This window comes from Panthera pardus, unplaced genomic scaffold (genome assembly GCF_024362965.1).
Source record: "Panthera pardus isolate Hobbes unplaced genomic scaffold, ASM2436296v1 HiC_scaffold_21, whole genome shotgun sequence".
In the NCBI taxonomy this organism is placed as follows: domain Eukaryota; kingdom Metazoa; phylum Chordata; class Mammalia; order Carnivora; family Felidae; genus Panthera; species Panthera pardus.
The window spans coordinates 67,891,129-67,907,561 of NW_026526777.1; the positions used below are offsets into that span (position 1 = coordinate 67,891,129).

The 16,433-nt window shown below is 50.2% G+C and overlaps 1 long non-coding RNA gene across 1 annotated transcript; it reads right to left on the reverse strand.

The window, feature by feature from the left end:
- Positions 1-493: 493 nt before the first annotated feature.
- Positions 494-3,681, reverse strand: LOC109250912 (uncharacterized). Its single transcript, XR_002073249.2, has 2 exons — positions 3,497-3,681; positions 494-626 (listed from the first exon to the last, which is right to left on the reverse strand). It is a non-coding gene; the product is annotated as an uncharacterized LOC109250912 (long non-coding RNA).
- Between the last annotated feature and the right edge of the window lie 12,752 nt (positions 3,682-16,433).

Consider the following 16,433-nt stretch of genomic DNA (forward strand, 5'->3'; position numbering starts at 1 on the left):
TCGGTTGAGCGTCCGACTTCGGCAAGAGGTCATGCCTCTGAATGGAGCGAGCTCCGGGTTTGCCCTCTTCTGACCTCCTCGTAGCCTGAAGGGTGGGGGGCCCGACCCGGTGACCCCCAGGGGTGAGACTGTGGTCCCCGCCACACTGCCTGGACCTGGCTGGTCCAGCCGGGAGCCCGGACAGCATGCCAACCCCCGTGTCCCCCTTCTTCTTCATCTGTAAAGTGGGGTTCAAGGCACCTGTTCATGGAGCTCTTCCAAGGACTGGTGGGTGTTTTTCCTCTCCAGTTTTCGCGAGTTAGTAGGTGCGAAGGACTTAGATCGGTGCCCGGTACGCAGTTACTGGCGTGGGGCCACGGCAGCCAGACCCACGTGGCTTCGGAAAGTCTCCCCGACACCCGGTCATCACGGAGCCCTTCCGGCCCCCCACGTACCCCTCTCGGCGGCCTCCGTCCGTGTCAAACGTTTCAACCATTACACATGCTCATCAGACCGTCTGCATGTATTAACTTTATTACAATTGGAATTAGATGTAGAATTAGTTCAATACTGCGTCTTAGGTTTCCAAAAATCTGTGTGGTACAGCGCGATGCAATTCTGTGGGAAAAACATTTAACTGTACGTGCCTAGAAGAGAAAAAAAAAAAAAAGATCAAGAAGAAAACCCCCCCAAAATGTAAAAACGTCCCTCTCCGGCTGGTGGACTGACGGGGGATTTTTAATCTTTGGGGTTTTTCAGGGTTTTTCACAACAAGGCTTTCGATTCAGGTCATAGAAACAAATGAATGTTTTGATTTTTTTTTTTTTAAGCTTATTCATTTGTGAGAGACAGTGAGTGAACGGGGGAGGGGCAGAGAGAGAGAGGGAGACCCAGAATCCGAAGCGGGCTCCAGGCTCCGAGCTGTCAGCGCGGAGCCCGACGCGGGGCTCGAACTCCCAGACCGCGAGATCACGACCTGAGCCGAAGTCGGACGCTCCACCGACTGAGCCCCCCAGGCGCCCCAACAATGAATGTTTTTAACATGGTTGGGGAGTCTCTGTGTTCCGGCCACGCTCTCCTCGCCCCTGCACTCGGTCCCCGGTATCCCAGTCTCTCCTGAGTTTTCCCCAAGGCAGGCCTGAGACAGAAGACACTGGCGGGGGCAGAGGGCACCACGGTGGCTCCCTGCTGGGGCCTCCTTCACCTGCCGCCCCCCCCCCCCACCGGGGCCCATTAGCACCTGCGGGGCTTCATCCCCAAGAGGCTCCTGGCCCTTAGTCCCAGAACGCTGCCTGACAGAGGGCTGTGGCCTCGGTGCCCGAGACAACTCCTTCCAGGCCTTGCGCCCGGGCACCGCCCGCTGGAGAGACGTTTTTCTGCACTTCCAAAGCACCGTCGTCTTTTCCGACTGGGAGGTTGGGTTTTACAGAGGGAAAGGCCCACCTGGTCGAGGGTGGACCCCGAGGCGGGGGAATCAGTGAGCTCTCTGGCTGATGGAGAATAAGGGACAGCGCAAGAGGGGCGAGTCCCCACTGTGAGACCTGGACAAGCTCCAGGAGCTGAGGCAACGTCCCCCAGATGGGCCCTGAGTGCTGACGCTTACCGGCTCGCATGACGAAAATGCTCGAAATGAAAAAGCGTCGATTTGTTTGTCCTTAATAGGGGCGAGAAGGAGCGAAGCAGGGGTGTCCGGGCCCCCTCCTCCGCTCCCCGAGGGGTGGAGGTGTGGAGGCCCCCGGGGAGGGGCGGAGCCTGCGCCCAGCCTGGCCAAGGGTGTGCTGGGCCTGGGCAGTGGGAAGTCCAGAACGGAGTCCCCAGCAGGGTCCCCTTCACCTTAGAAGTCCCCGTCCTGAGTGACCCCCGAAAAGGTGGATTGAAACCCAGGACGTCGCCCGTGAGGGTGCAGTGAACCCACCGGCCCCTGGGTGCCCCCGCAGGGTGACGCATGGGGCACAGAGGGAGCAGTGGCTGAGCCTGAACGTTCTCTCCACACCCCCTGCCGGTGCCCAACGGGACTGAGGGGCGGCACGGGGTCAACCCGGCACCTCTTCCGGGCCAGGACAGACGCCCGGACCCAGTTTGGTTGGGTTTGATTTTGAATGTTTATTTACTTATTTTGACAGAATCCCAAGCAGGCTCTGTGCTGACTGACGCGGGGCTCGAACTCAGGAACCGTGAGATCATGACCTGAGCCGAAATGGAGAGCCGGATGCTTCGACTGAGCCGCTCGGGCCCCGGGCCCCAGTTTTTAAACACCTTGGCTCCGTTGATATTCTGCCCCAGGTGCTCAGCTGAGGCATTTCAAGGGCAAGGAACCACCTGTCTTAAGAGTTTTCCCCCCTCGATCTATGGAGCCACCGTACTGAGAAAGCCATTTTACATCCTGAAGCCTGTAAGCACTTCCTTCTCCGTTTCGAAGAGAAAATCATTTCGAGAAATGATTTCAGGGGTGCCTGGCTGGCTCCGTCGGTGGAGCATGGGACTCTTGATCTTGGGGTTGCGAGTTCAAGCCCCACATTGGGTGTGGAGATGACTTAAAGATAAAATCTTAAAAAAAAGAAAAAGAAGAGGAAGAAGAAGAAAGAAAAGAAAAATGATTTTATAGAAAATCTTTAAAAAGACCTAAGTCAAATGTTTAAATATATATAGCCCGTTCTTTGTTATTCCAAGAAACCCTCTCGGAACCACCATCTTGGAAAGAGCTCGTATTTAATGGAAAGCAAATAAATTAAGGGACTGAAATGAAATAAGGCTTCTCAACCTTGACACTATGAACATTTGGGGCTGGATAATTTTTGTAACGGAGCGGGGGCCGTTAACAGCATTCCTGGCCTCCACTCACTGACGCCAAGGGCATACGTACACTGCCTTTGGTGACGGTCACAAATGTCCCCTGGGGGGACAAAGCCACTGCATCAGATGACTGCAGCCGCGGTCAAAGCCTCAACTTCCCTGTGAATCAAATCATGAGCCACAATCACCCAGTTAAGCTGCTTCAGAATCCCTGACCCACAGAAACGGTGAACTCATAGACTCTACACAACACGTAAAATATATAATACACACTTGATACAATGTATAACGTGCATAAAGTTCTTGGGGGTGTTTATTGTGCTGCCATAAATAATCAACTCAGCGGGCACATGAGCTGTTCAGAGGAAAAGAAGTGTCCTCACGTTTCTTCAGGAGGCACCTGACCCCAAACCGTTTAAGAACCCCGATCTGGGCCAGCCTCCCTGCCAGTGTAAAAATCCTTTGCACAACACGCCTGAGCACTGGTCAGCCTCGCCGTGCTTGAATAGTCCACTGCCTCGTAAGGTCACTCCGTTCACCGTTAAAAAAAAAGCGGCTGTACTGAACCGAGCCAAAGTCTGCTGCCTGAGCTCCCGGCCCCGAGGCTGACCAGTTTTTTTCAGGTTTCCTTACCAGTTCCTGGAGCCCTATCAAAACTTAGCTTCTCTGTGCCCTCCTCCCCCTCTCTCTCTTCTCCCTCCCCCCCACCCCAATCCCTACTCACCTGTCGATCTGCCCTTCCTGGACTGTTTCCTTCAAGGCCCCTTTAGTGTCCGTTGAAATCCAACAGGATACTTCCCTTGGCTCCTTTGAAACAGGTCCGGCCCCACTACTTCCAAAGCCGGCCACCGTGGCTCAGAAACAAAACAGACGCAGAAGGACAAACCACAGGGCAACGAACCTCTTCCCAGAACGCGCGCGACCAGGTGGACGCGGGATTTTCATTGCCCGAGAGCTCGTGCAGTAGGAGGTGCCTGCTGGCGCTCATTGGCTCAGGTGGCACGGCCCGGCCCACTCTCATTGGCTCACCGCACGGCCCGCTCTCATTGGCTCAGGTGGCACCGCTCAGCCCGCTCTCATTGGCTCACCTCACGGCCCGCTCTCATTGGCTCAGGTGGCACCGCTCAGCCCGCTCTCATTGGCTCACCGTGCCCGCCTGGTGGGCACTCTCAGAGCAGGGGAAGGAAGGTTAGGACAAAAATACTGTGCAAGTTTGGGGGATGGGGCTGTGATTTAAAAGAAAAACGTTTCTTTTTTTTTTTTTTTTAACATTTATTTATTATTGAGAGACAGAGACACAGAGCGCGAGCAGGGGAGGGGTAGAGACAGGGGGAGACACAGAATCTGAAGTAGGATCTAGGTTCTGAGCTGTCAGCACAGAGCCGGACGCGGGACTGGAACTCACGAACTGCAAGATCATGACCTGAGCCGAAGTCGGTCACTTAACCAACTGAGCCACCCAGGCGCCCCAAGAAAAATGTTTGTAAAGACAAGTGACTTTACAATGAGTTAGTGCTATGCGGGACGGCATCATCTAAGAGTGTGCACATACACTCTCCTACTTAGAAACTGACCAAATTAAAAGCATTTGTCTCTCCCAAAAAGCCATAACAAGGTATTCTTTTTTTAAGTGTTTGTTTTGTATTTATTTGTTTATTTTTGAGAGAGAGAGAGAGAGAGAGAGAGAGAATCTGAAGCAGGCTCCAGGCTCCGAGCTGTCAGCACAGAGCCCGACATGGGTTTGGAACTCGGGAACCATGAGATCATGACCTGAGCTGAAGTGGGACGCTTAACCGACTGAGCCACCCAGGCGCCCCGATGTTTATTTTTGAGAAAGAGAGAGGCTGAGAGCAGGAGGGGGGGGGGGGGGCAGAGGATCCGGAGCAGGGTCTGCAGTGACAGCAGTGAGCTCGATGTGGGGCTCTAACTCATGAATCATGAGATCGTGACCTGAGCCAAAGTCAGATGCTCAACCTGCTGAGCCATGCAGGTGCCCCCATAACAATTACTTGCAGATGCCTCGTGCTCTTTGGCCACCTCTGATAAACTTGATAAACCATCAAAAACAGTGGGTATGCCTGCCTGTGTGTTTCTCCATTGCAGACTGAGATCCCAGCAGTCAGGACCCATGTTCTGTTTATCTTTATTCTTCGGGCCTCCATGTACGGTTAATGAGTTTGTACACCGCACAAGGGGGATGCCCAGCCAGGGGGATGAATGAGGGCTGAAATCCAGCCTGCTCTTTCCTAATCAAGCTCCACGACTTGGGGTTGTGTCTACCCAGAGGAGTGTACTTCTTCTATTTTATCTGACCTATAAGTTCTCCTCATTCCCCAATAGTGCTCTGTGACTCCTCATCTCCTGAACATCGTGGGATCCCAATAAATGTTTGCTGAAACAGGGAATAAATCAAGGAAAGAATCAATGGACGGGGCATCTGGGTGGCTCTGTCGGTTAAGCGTCTGACTTCGGCTCAGGTCGCTATCTCGAAGTTCATGAGCGCATTGGGCTCGCTTCTGTCAGCATAGAGACCGCTTCAGATCCTCTGTCCCCCCCCCATCTCTCCCCCTTCCCCACTTGCCCTCTGTTTCTAAAAAATAAACATTAAAGAAGAAGAAGAAGAAGAAGAAGAAGAAGAAGAAGAAGAAGAAGAAGAAGAAGAAGAAGGAGAAAATACAACATGAGAACAGAGGAGGAGAGGGGAATAAAAAGCCAGAGTTAGTGGCAGCCCGGGTGGCTCAGCTGGTGGAGCATGAGACTCCTGATCTCGGGGTCATGTGTTCAAGCCCCACGTTGTGCATAGAGCTTACTTTAAAGAAATTAAATTTTTTTTAATTTAAAAAATAGCCAGGGTGCCTGGCTGGCAGTGGAGCATGCAACTTTTTTTTTTTTCTTAATCTTTATTTATTTTGAGAGAGAGACAGAGTGTGAGCAGGGGAGAAACTGAGGGGAGGAAGACACAGAATCAGAAGCAGGCTCCAGGCCCCGAGCTGTCAGCAGAGAGCCCGACGAGGGGTTCGAACTCCTGAACTGTGAGTTCATGACCTGAGCCAAAGTCGGACGCTTAACCCACTGAGCCACCCAGGCGCCCTGAGCATTCGACTCTTGATCGCATTCAGGGTTGTGAGTTCGAGCCCCGTGTTGGGTGTAGAGATCACTTACAAATAAAATCTTTAAAAAAAAAAAAAAAAAAAGCCAAGAACTAAATATAGACAAAAATCCATACGCCTCGTTGGGGGAAGAAATTATGCTTTAGAAGAGGAATTCGAATAATGCAGGAAGAAATGAATAACTTTGAGAGGACAAAAATGCTGGTGGTCAACGGAGATGCAACGTGGTTCCTGGACACAGAGGCCCAGGGGAAGGATTAGAGCCAAAAGGCTAAGGTCATAGGAGGAAGACAAGTTCCAGGGCCGGGGGTGGGAGCCAGGGAATGCACAAATAGTTATTAAATACCCATGTGTTTGCTCATGCGTGTGACACCATAAAGCCAAGAACGCTTGCAACCAAAGAACCAGGTAGGTCTCCTCTCTGGAAGTGCTCTGGAGAGCACTCTGTCCTGCACATAAGATCCATGCAATAAATATGGGTGGGATCAAGCAGGGCCAATACATGATCAAGGAGCCAACACAGCATGAGTGGGGCCAGGGCAGAGAGGGGGACAGAATCCGAAGCAGCTCCAGGCTCCGAGCCATCAGCACAGAGCCCAGTGCGCGGCTCGAACCCACGAACCAAGAGATCGTGATCTGAGCTGAAGTCGGGTGCTCAATCGACTGAGCCACCCAGGAGCCCCTTAGTATTATTTTTTTAAATGTTTATTTATTTTTTAGAGAGAGAGAGAGAGACATAGCAGGAGCGGGGGAGGGGCAGAGGGAGAGGGAGACCCAGAATCTGAAGCAGGCTCCAGGCTCCGAGCTGTCAGCACACAGCCCAACGTGGGGCTCGAACTCATGGGCTGCGAGATCATGACCTGAGCCGAAATTGGATGCTCAACCGACTGAGCCACTCAGGTGCCCCTATATTTTCAAATTAATCAACAAGCACCATGAAGAAGCTTTACTAGAAGAGAGACTTTGCAAAGCTTGTGCTCGTTCTGTTGACAGACTGGAGCCACTCCAGCCACTCTGGGACGAGGAACACAAGTTTACTGGCTGTGCGATCCTAGAAAGTTTCATAAACTCTTGGTACATTAGTAAAATGAGGGATAATAACAGCGCTGCTCTCGATGGGTTATACGAATTAAGCGAGAAAAGTGTAGGTAGCGTTAGCTAGTGACTAATGCGTAGCGGGTAATCTATAAATGGTAACGGCTGGTGATTATATAAATGCAAAATAACCATTTCCACAGGCGTGCAGATAGTCTAAGGCTTAAAATCAAATGGGCCAGAAAAGAAGGAAACAAAATAACCAACCACCACCAAATAACAACGAAATAACCAAAGCGAGCTACTAGTAACATTTTGGTACATTTCTTTCTGGTCTGCTTTTTTTTTTTTTTTTTTTAATGTTTATTTTTTTATTTTGAGAGAGACCGAAAGAGCGCACGCATGCACGAGTAGGGGAGGAGCAGACAGAGGGACAGAGGATCTGAAGCGGGCTCCGTGCTGACAGCACAGAGCCCGACGTGAGGCTCGAACTCATGAACCGTGAGATCATGGTCTGAGCCAAAGTTGGCTGCTCAACCAACTGAGCCACCCAGGCGCTCCAGTTAGCAGTTTTTATGTTTCTTTTTAATTTTTTTTAATGTTTATTTATTTTTGAGAGAGACAGACAGACAGACTGCAAGAGGGGAGGGGCAGAGAGAGAGGGAGACCCAGAATCCGAAGCAGGCTCCAGGCTCCGAGCTGTCAGCACGGAGCCCGACGCGGGGCTCGAACCCATGGACCGTGAGATCACGACCTGAGCCGAAGTCGGGCGCTTACGCGGGCGCCCCTCTGGAAGGAATTCCTTAAAATCCACCCTTGATTCATTCGACAATATATTTGGAGGTCTGTCCACGTACAGTCTCTCAGCTCTCTCTGTCGTCTAGCCCTTCAGTCCTGCGGAAACGCCCGTGTTGTTGGGGACTGAAGTGACCGTCTGCTCGGGCACTGTTCCTCTCCACCCTGTTCTGTGATCTGCAGGCCCGTGGGCACCGTCTGATTCACCTTTGCTCTCTCGGCTCCAAGCAAGTACCTGGCGTCGGGGCGGGACCCAGGACGTGCTGGCCGAATGCGTGACCGAGCGGGGATGCGGGTCTCAAAGACCAAGGAGATCATTTTTAACACCATTCGGCCAGCCTTGTTCTGAAGTGGACAGCTTCTCTCTTCTATTTTTGCTTGCGCACACACAGCAAAACTGACTCATGCCCAGATGATGCCATTCATCTCTACATGACCTTGGCTCATTTCCCCCAGAGGGACGTTCTGGGCGCTAGACAGGTGCACACTAGGGATCAGATGGCCTGGTTAGGCATCCTAGGCCAGCACTTACGGCCCATGCCCTTTCATACCTCTTTGCCTTATACCGGAGTCCACATCCCACCTGCAGGGCCTAGAGAAGCCCCCTTTTCAGTTTCGACTCCAGCATCACCCCCTCCGAAGCCTTTCCCGACCCTAACTACGCCCCCGACCCCACGCGGTGGGCATTGCGTCCTGTGTTTGCACATTCCGTTTGCTCCTGTCCCGCTCACTGGATGGGAAGCTTCCAGCAGACACGGCCTTTTCTGTCCTCCGTGCCTTGTACTTAGGACGTGCGTCATAAATGTGCCTTGAATGAAAACGGATGTGATCTGGGGCAAGTTACTCTCCTTTTCTGGGCCTCAGCTCATCCAGCTACAAAGTGGTGATGATGACACGTGGGATGTGAGTGTCCTCCCTGAAAATGTATATTCGCTCATACAACATGAGGGCTTCTTTATGTCGTGCCCGCATCATCCAGATCCAAAAATCACTGTCTTCCCTTCAGCCGTATTTCCTGAGGGGATAAGCGTATCAGGCAATCACCCAGAACCGATGAGGCCACCCAGGAGTCCCGCACGTTGGGTGATACCATCAGCCGGTCACTTAGAGCACGTGAGACGCTCTAAGTATCTTACGTTTCTATTTTCCATTTCAATCCAACCAAGTAGGTTGAATTATAACCATCATTTAATACAAGGAAATGAGGCCTAGAGAGGCAAAGTCACCTGTCCGAGGTGTGGGAGTCGGTTACACTGAGGGCCCTCAATGAACCGTGCGTCCCAGGATGTACTCCCCTCGTCCGGCATCTGAGCTGACCCGTGGCTCGCCTTAACGAAGAGGATGTGGGCAGAAGTGACGCTGGGCCAGTCCCAGCCTCCCGGTAGCTTCTGCTGTTGTGTTCTTGGAAGCACTGAGGCACCAGTAAGAAACCTGGCACTTCTGGGGAGCCTGGCGAGGGGGCTCCGTTGGTTAAGCGTCAGACTTCGGCTCAGGTCATCCTCTCACGGTTCGCGAGTTCGAGCCCCGCGTCGGGTTCTGTGCTGACAGCTCGGAGCCTGGAGCCTGCCTCGGATTCTGTGTCCGCCTCTCTCTCTGCCCCTCCCCGGCTCCCACTCTGTCTCCCTCTTGTTCTCTCTCTCAAAAACAAACATTAAAAAAAGAATCTTTTTTTTCAAAGAAATCTGCCGCCTGCTGGAGAGGCCAGTGTGGAGACTACCAGGAGGGGGAGAGGCCCTGAGCCTGAGCCTGCCTGGAAAGAGGGTGGGGGGTCTCATAATTCGATAATCGAATGTACTGCAACATGATTTTACTTAACTCTACTAGAAACATCGGCCAGAGAGCCTCAGCTCTGAATTACAAGAAAACCCAGACGTAGGATCCTCATTCTACTACATCAGTGAGCTGAGGACCACCCAGCGCCCCTGCTGATGTGACAGCAGGTGTATCTACCTGGGGGGCAGCGAATAACGGATACGGTCAGTGTTTACTCAGGAAGAACAGAATTATCCAAAAGCCAAGTGGAGACCTGACACATTCCGGGAAAGGTGATCTCAACAGAAACAAAGTCATGTTTACTAGAGTTGTCTTTTTTTGTTTTGCTCACTGATCGAGGGTGTCCTTGCACGCCGGGGACACACACGTGGCCTGAAGGGATAGTCCTTCTGGGTTAGAATCCAAAAGCCACTGGGTTGAGCCGTCCAGTCCTTCCGGTTTGGAAGCTGTGGTGACAAGAAACCCCTCCTTGGGTCGCTGTGGTCTCGTGGGCCCCCCTCGTGGATGTCCCCCGATTCCTGTAGAAAATTCTGGACAAAGACAGTGTGTTCGTGTGTGTGGAGGGAGTAGGTCTCTCCACTTTCCCTCCCTGTGGGATAACCTATCATAACGTCTTCATGGTCTGTTACACGAGGTACCTGGTGGAAGAGATTGCGTTATTCCACGTTATTCCTTCCAGGAAGTGTTTTTCCTTAGTCCGGGCTCCATGTCACAGACTGAGAAACAGAGACCTTCATAAGTCCCCTGGGGTCCACTGAGCATAGTCGTTAGAAGTCGTGTCTCAGAAACACGGCAAACACCATGTGGTTCCTTCTGGGTACGATTTGGGGGAAGGGGACACAGGAGAGGGGGCAGGGGGCTGGTCTGCGTGCTGGGATGTGGGCCCGCTGTCTTACCTGTGTGGCCTCACGCAGAGCTCACTTCAGCCCTGGGAAATGGCTTTAATGATCCCTTCTCTGTTTTGTTTCATTTTGTTTGAACCAAACAACACTCGGGGTGCCTGAGGGGCTCTGTCGGTTGAGGGTCCGACTCTTGATTTCGGCTCAGGTCACGATCTTGCGGTTTGTGAGTTCGAGCCCCCTATCGGGCTCTCTGCTGTCAGCACAGAACCCGCTTTGGATCCTCTGTCCCTCTCTCTCTCCGGCCCCCTCCCCCACTCATTCTCAATCAAAAATAAATAAATAAATTTAATATAAATATATGGAGTCGTGTAATATGTGGTCTTTTGTGACTGCCTTCTTTCACTTAGCATGTTTTTAAGGTTCAGCTATGTTGTAGTATGTACTAGTACTGAATTTCTGAATAATATTCATTATATGGACATAGCTTTTAAAAATAGCTTTTATTATAAAATAAGAATTTCACTGTAGAAAAGTGATACAGATATAAAGAAAATAAAATCACCCATAATTCCACCATCCAGGGATAACCACCAGTGGATACCTGTTGTTCTAGATTTTAGTTTATGCATATATATTTGTAAATGGAATCACACTGCATGCACTGTTTCTGCAACACGGTTTTTTTTTTTATTATTGTAAAGTGTGCATAATCTACACTTTACCATTGTAACCTTTTTTTAATTTGTTTTTTAAAAATGCTTATTTATTTACTTTTGAGAGACAGAGCATAAGCAAGGGGGACGGGGCAGAGAGAGAGAGAGAGAGAGAGAGAGAGGGAGAGAGGCACAGAATCTGAAACAGGCTCCAGGCTCTGAGCTGTGAGCACAGAGTCCGACATGGGGCTCAAACCCACAAACTGTGAGATCGTGACCGGAGCCAAAGTTGGACACTTAACCGACTAAGCCACCCGACTAAGCCAGCCCCAAGATTTAATTTTTTTAATGTTTATGTATTTATTTGTGAGAGGGGGGGAGGGGCGGGGGGGGGGGGGGGAGAGAATCCCAAGCAGGCTCTGTGCCATCAGCACAGAGCCCGACATGGGGCTCGAACTCACGAACTGTGAGATCAAGACCTGAACCGAAACCAAGAGCCGGACGCTTAATCGACTGAGCCACCCGGGCGCCCATAAAAGATTTTGAGTAATCTCTATGCCGAACGTGGGGTTCGAACTCACAACCCCCGAGACCAAGAGTCGCACACTCCACGGACAGAGCCCCCTCTTGAACCACTTTTAGGTGCACGGCTCAGTGGCGTTCTGCACATTCACACTGCCCTGCGACCGTCACCACCGCCATCCACCTCCAGAACTTTCTCATCATTCCAAACTGACACTCAGTACCCGCTGCACGCCAACCCCGATTCCTCCCTCCCCCTGGCAACCACTGTTCTCCCTCCTGTCTCTGTGAACGTGTCGACTCTAGGTACTTCGTAGAAGGAAATCCTCCAATATTTGTCTTTTTCGCAACCGGCTGATTTTACGCAGCAGGATGCCTTCAAAGTTCATCCCCGTGGTAGCACGCGTGAGAACTTCTCTGCTTGTGGAGATCGATATTCCATTTTGTGTCCACACCACGTTGTTTATCCACTCGCCATCGACGGACCGTTGGCTCGCTTCTGCCTCTGGACTACTGTCTTGACTACTGTGAACAGAGCCGCTACGAACACGGCGTACAAGTACCTCCGGTCTTTTGGGGGTACGCCCAGACGTGGAACTGCAGGATCATACGGAAATTGTGTGCGTAATCTTTTAAGGAACGACCACAGAGGCCGCCCCATTGTACATTCCCCTCCGCCGCGGACAGGAGTTCGAATTTCTCCACGACTTTGCCAGCACTTTTTATCTTTTTGGTCCTAGTCACCTGGTGGGTGTGGAGGGGTATCTCATTGTGATTTTGACTCGCATTTCCCCAATGACTATGAAGTTGAGCATCTTTTCATGTGCTTATTGGCCTGTTATATCTCTTTTTGGATCCTTTGCCAGTTGGGAATTGGGTTGTCATTTTATTATCAAGCTGTAAGGCTTCTTTATACATAGTTTGGATGTACGATTTGCAATTATTATCTGCCACTCTGAGGATTGTCTTTTTGTATTCTTGATCCTGCCTTTTTTTAAGTTTTTATTTATTTATTGGGGGGGAGAGAGGGGCAGAGAGAGAAGGCGAGAGACAGAATCCCAAGCAGGTTCTGCACTGTCAGAGCAGAGCCCAATGTGGGGCTCGACCCCAGGAATCACGAGACCATGACCTGAGCCGCAATCAAGAGTCGGACGCTCGGGGCGCCTGGGTGGCGCAGTCGGTTAAGCGTCCGACTTCAGCCAGGTCACGATCTCGCGGTCCGTGAGTTCGAGCCCCGCGTCAGGCTCCGGGCTGATGGCTCGGAGCCTGGAGCCTGTTTCCGATTCTGTGTCTCCCTCTCTCTCTCTGCCCCTCCCCCGTTCATGCTCTGTCTCTCTCTGTCCCAAAAATAAATAAAAAACGTTGAAAAAAAAAAAAATTAAAAAAAAAAAAAAAAAAAGAGTCGGACGCTCAACTCACTGAGCCCCTCCGGTGCCCCGCGATAGTGCCCTCTGAAGCATACAAGTTTACACAGCAATCACTCGGTGTTTGATAAATGGGTGATGGGACTGGAAAGAACCAAACCCGGTATGTCTAAAATGTAGCTCTATTGATTTTTCTTGTCTTGTATTTTTACCCAGAGTTTTTGATGAGTTTAGTGTCCTTGTCCGAATGTTAGCTTTTCTGTTTCTAATGGAGGCAATGACAGCCTTGTGATGGGTGTGTTACCGTCACACCCCAGAGGGAGAAACCGAGGCAGGGAGAGAGTGGACCAGACTCCTGATTCCCTCACCTGGATGTTGTCCTTGAGCAACTTTCCAGCTTGTTGGGAAAACTGAGCAAGCCGATGACTACAAACTCTCTTTCATAAATATCCAATACAGAAGCTCACTGAAAATAATAGTTTAGTGCCTTGCTTGTGGTCACGCAGCTCATACGGGTAGATCTGGGACTGGGATACAGCTTCAGGCTTCAGAGTATGAGGAGACTCATTTATGGCTTTTGTTTAAAATGCAGATTATGGGGCGCCTGGGTGGCTCAGTTGGTTGAGCTTCCGACTTCGGCTCAGGTCATGATCCCACGGTCTATGAGTTCGAGCCCTGCGTCGGGCTCTGTGCTGACGGCTCGGAGCCTGGAGCCTGCTTCGGATTCTGGGTCTCCCTCTCTCTCTGAACCTCCCCCGTTCGTGCTGTCTCTCTCTGTCTCAAAAATAAATAAACATTAAAAAAAAATTTAAAAAAATGCAGATTATCAGCTCTATATAGAAAACCTGAAAGACTCCACCAAAAAACTTCTGGAACTGATAAATGAATTGAGTAAAATCGCAGGATACAAAATCAATGTGCAGAAATCGGTTGCATTTCTATACACCGATAATGAAGCAGCAGGAAGAGAAAATAAGGAAACAATCCCACTTACAACTGCACCAAAAAGAATAAGATACCTAGGAATAAACCTAACCAAAGAGGGGAAAGACCTGTACTCTGAAAACTAAAATACGGATATGTCTCGGGGCGCCTGGGGGGCTCAGTCGGTTGAGCGTCCGACTTCCGCTCAGGTCCTGATCTCACGGCTCGTGAGTTCGAGCCCCATGTTGGGGGGGGCTCTGCCCCTAACCCACTCGCATTCTGTCTCTGTCTCTCTCAAAAGTAAATACACATTAAAAAAATTTTTTTAAATAAATAAAATACGGATATGTCTTTATTGAAAACACAAAGAAATAGACTCTCCATGCTCATGGAAGAACAAATATTGTTTTTAAAATTTTTTTTCAACGTTTTTTATTTATTTTTGGGACAGAGAGAGACAGAGCATGAATGGGGGAGGGGCAGAGAGAGAGGGAGACACAGAATTGGAAACAGGCTCCAGGCGCCGAGCCATCAGCCCAGAGCCTGACGCGGGGCTCGAACTCACGGACCGCGAGATCGTGACCTGGCTGAAGTCGGACGCTTAACCGACTGCGCCACCCAGGTGCCCCAAATATTGTTAAAATGTCTATATGTCCCAAAGCAATCTACACATTTCATGCTATCACCAAAATACCAGCAGCATTTTTCACAGAGCTAGAACTAACAATCCTGAACCTTGTATGGAACCACAAAGGCCAAAGTAATGTAGGAAAAGAAGAGCAAAGCTGGAGGCATCACGATTTCGGACTTCGAGCTGTGTTACAAAGCTGTAGTCATCGAAACTGTATGGTACCGATACAAAAACAGACACATGGAACAGGACAGAAAACCCAGAAGTAGACCCACAACTATATGGTCAACTAATCTTCGACAGAGCAGAAAAGAATATTCAGTGGGAAAAAGACCGACTCTTCAGAAAATGGTTCTGGGAAAACTGGACAGCGACACACAGAAGAATGGATCTGGGCCAGTTTCTTACCCCACATACAAAAATAAATTCACAATGGACTGAAGACCTAAATGTGAGACCCGAAACCATAACATCCTATCAGAGAACACAGGCAGTAATGTCTGTAGCAACGTTTTTCTAGATGTTTCCTGAAGCAACAGAAATAAAAGCAAAAATAAGCTATGGGACTACGTCAAAATAAAGAGCTTCTGCACAGCGAAGGAAACAACAAAACTGAAAGGCAGCCTAGGGAATGGGAGAGGATATTTGCAAATGACATTCGAGATAAAGTATATTCACATACACACACCATGGAATATTATTCAGCCATAAATAAAGAATGAAGACTTACCATTTGCGATAACGTGGATGGAGCTAGAGTGTATTATGCTGAACAAGTCAGAGAAAAAAAAATACCATATGCTTTCACTCATTTGTGCAATTTAAGAAACAAAACAAACAGGAAGAGACAAACCAAGAAATAGACTCTTAACTACGGAGAACATACTACTGGTCACCAGAGGGGAGGTGGTGGGGGATGGGGGAGATAGGACATGGGGATTAAGGAGGGCACTTGTTGTGATGAGCACTGGGTGATGCGGTACGTCTGAAACTATGTAACACTGTATGTTCGCTATACTGGAATTTTAAAAAATGATAGTAAATAAAGTTTGAAAAACAAGAACTGGGGCGCCTGGGTGGCTCAGTCGGTTAAGCGTCGGACTTTGGCTCAGGTCCCGATCTCCAGGCTCGCGAGTTCGAGCCCCCTGTCGGGTTCTGTCCTGACAACCTAGAGCCTGCTTCGGATTCTGTGTCTCTGTCTCTCTCTGCCCCTTCCCCACTCTCGCGCTCCCTCTCAAAAATAAATTTAAAAATAAACATTAAAAAAATTAAAAAACAAAAACCAAACTGCAGATTATCAGAGGCAGGGCCTCAAATTACTTAAACAGCAGCCTTGCTTTGGTCCAATGATACTTTGACCACAGGTTTACTTTCCCAAAGGTGGTTTCCCTCACTCCTCTACCTGCCTGCTCTTCCCTTCCCAGATCTGACCTCTTAAACTCCTCTCCACACTGACATGACTTTGACAATAGGGATGCACGCCTTTCGACTTCTTAGAGGGCCCATCAGAACGTGTCTAAGAAGGCACAGGAGGGGTTAAATCAGTGACCTAAGGATTATTTTCTAAAACTGAGTTTTTCACCCTGTCTGCTCACACTCTGCCCCCTTCCTCCCCCCCTGCAAGCCGGCAACACCCGGTTTCCAAGGCACAGGCTGGTGGTGATACTCAAGCAAAGTGGCAGCGACAGCTAACATTGGAGTCAAAATGTGTCACCAACTACGAGAATGCCTTTATCTACCAGCTCATTTAACCCGCAAAGCAACCTTGTTATTATCTGCACTTGTCAGGGGCGAGTGTGACTGCACAGAGATTTAAGGTAAGAAACAAACCAGCCGGGGATTATACAACTAGCAGCCGGAACCCCAAGCAGGTTTTCAGGGCTCCGGAGCCCATCCTCTGAACCTCTAGCGGGACTCGTGCAGGCAGGCATCTCTCCCCTCTTTGGCCGGCCTGCCCCACGGAGCGTTTCACCACCACCACCGCCCCCCCTCCCCCCCCCCCCCCCCCCCCC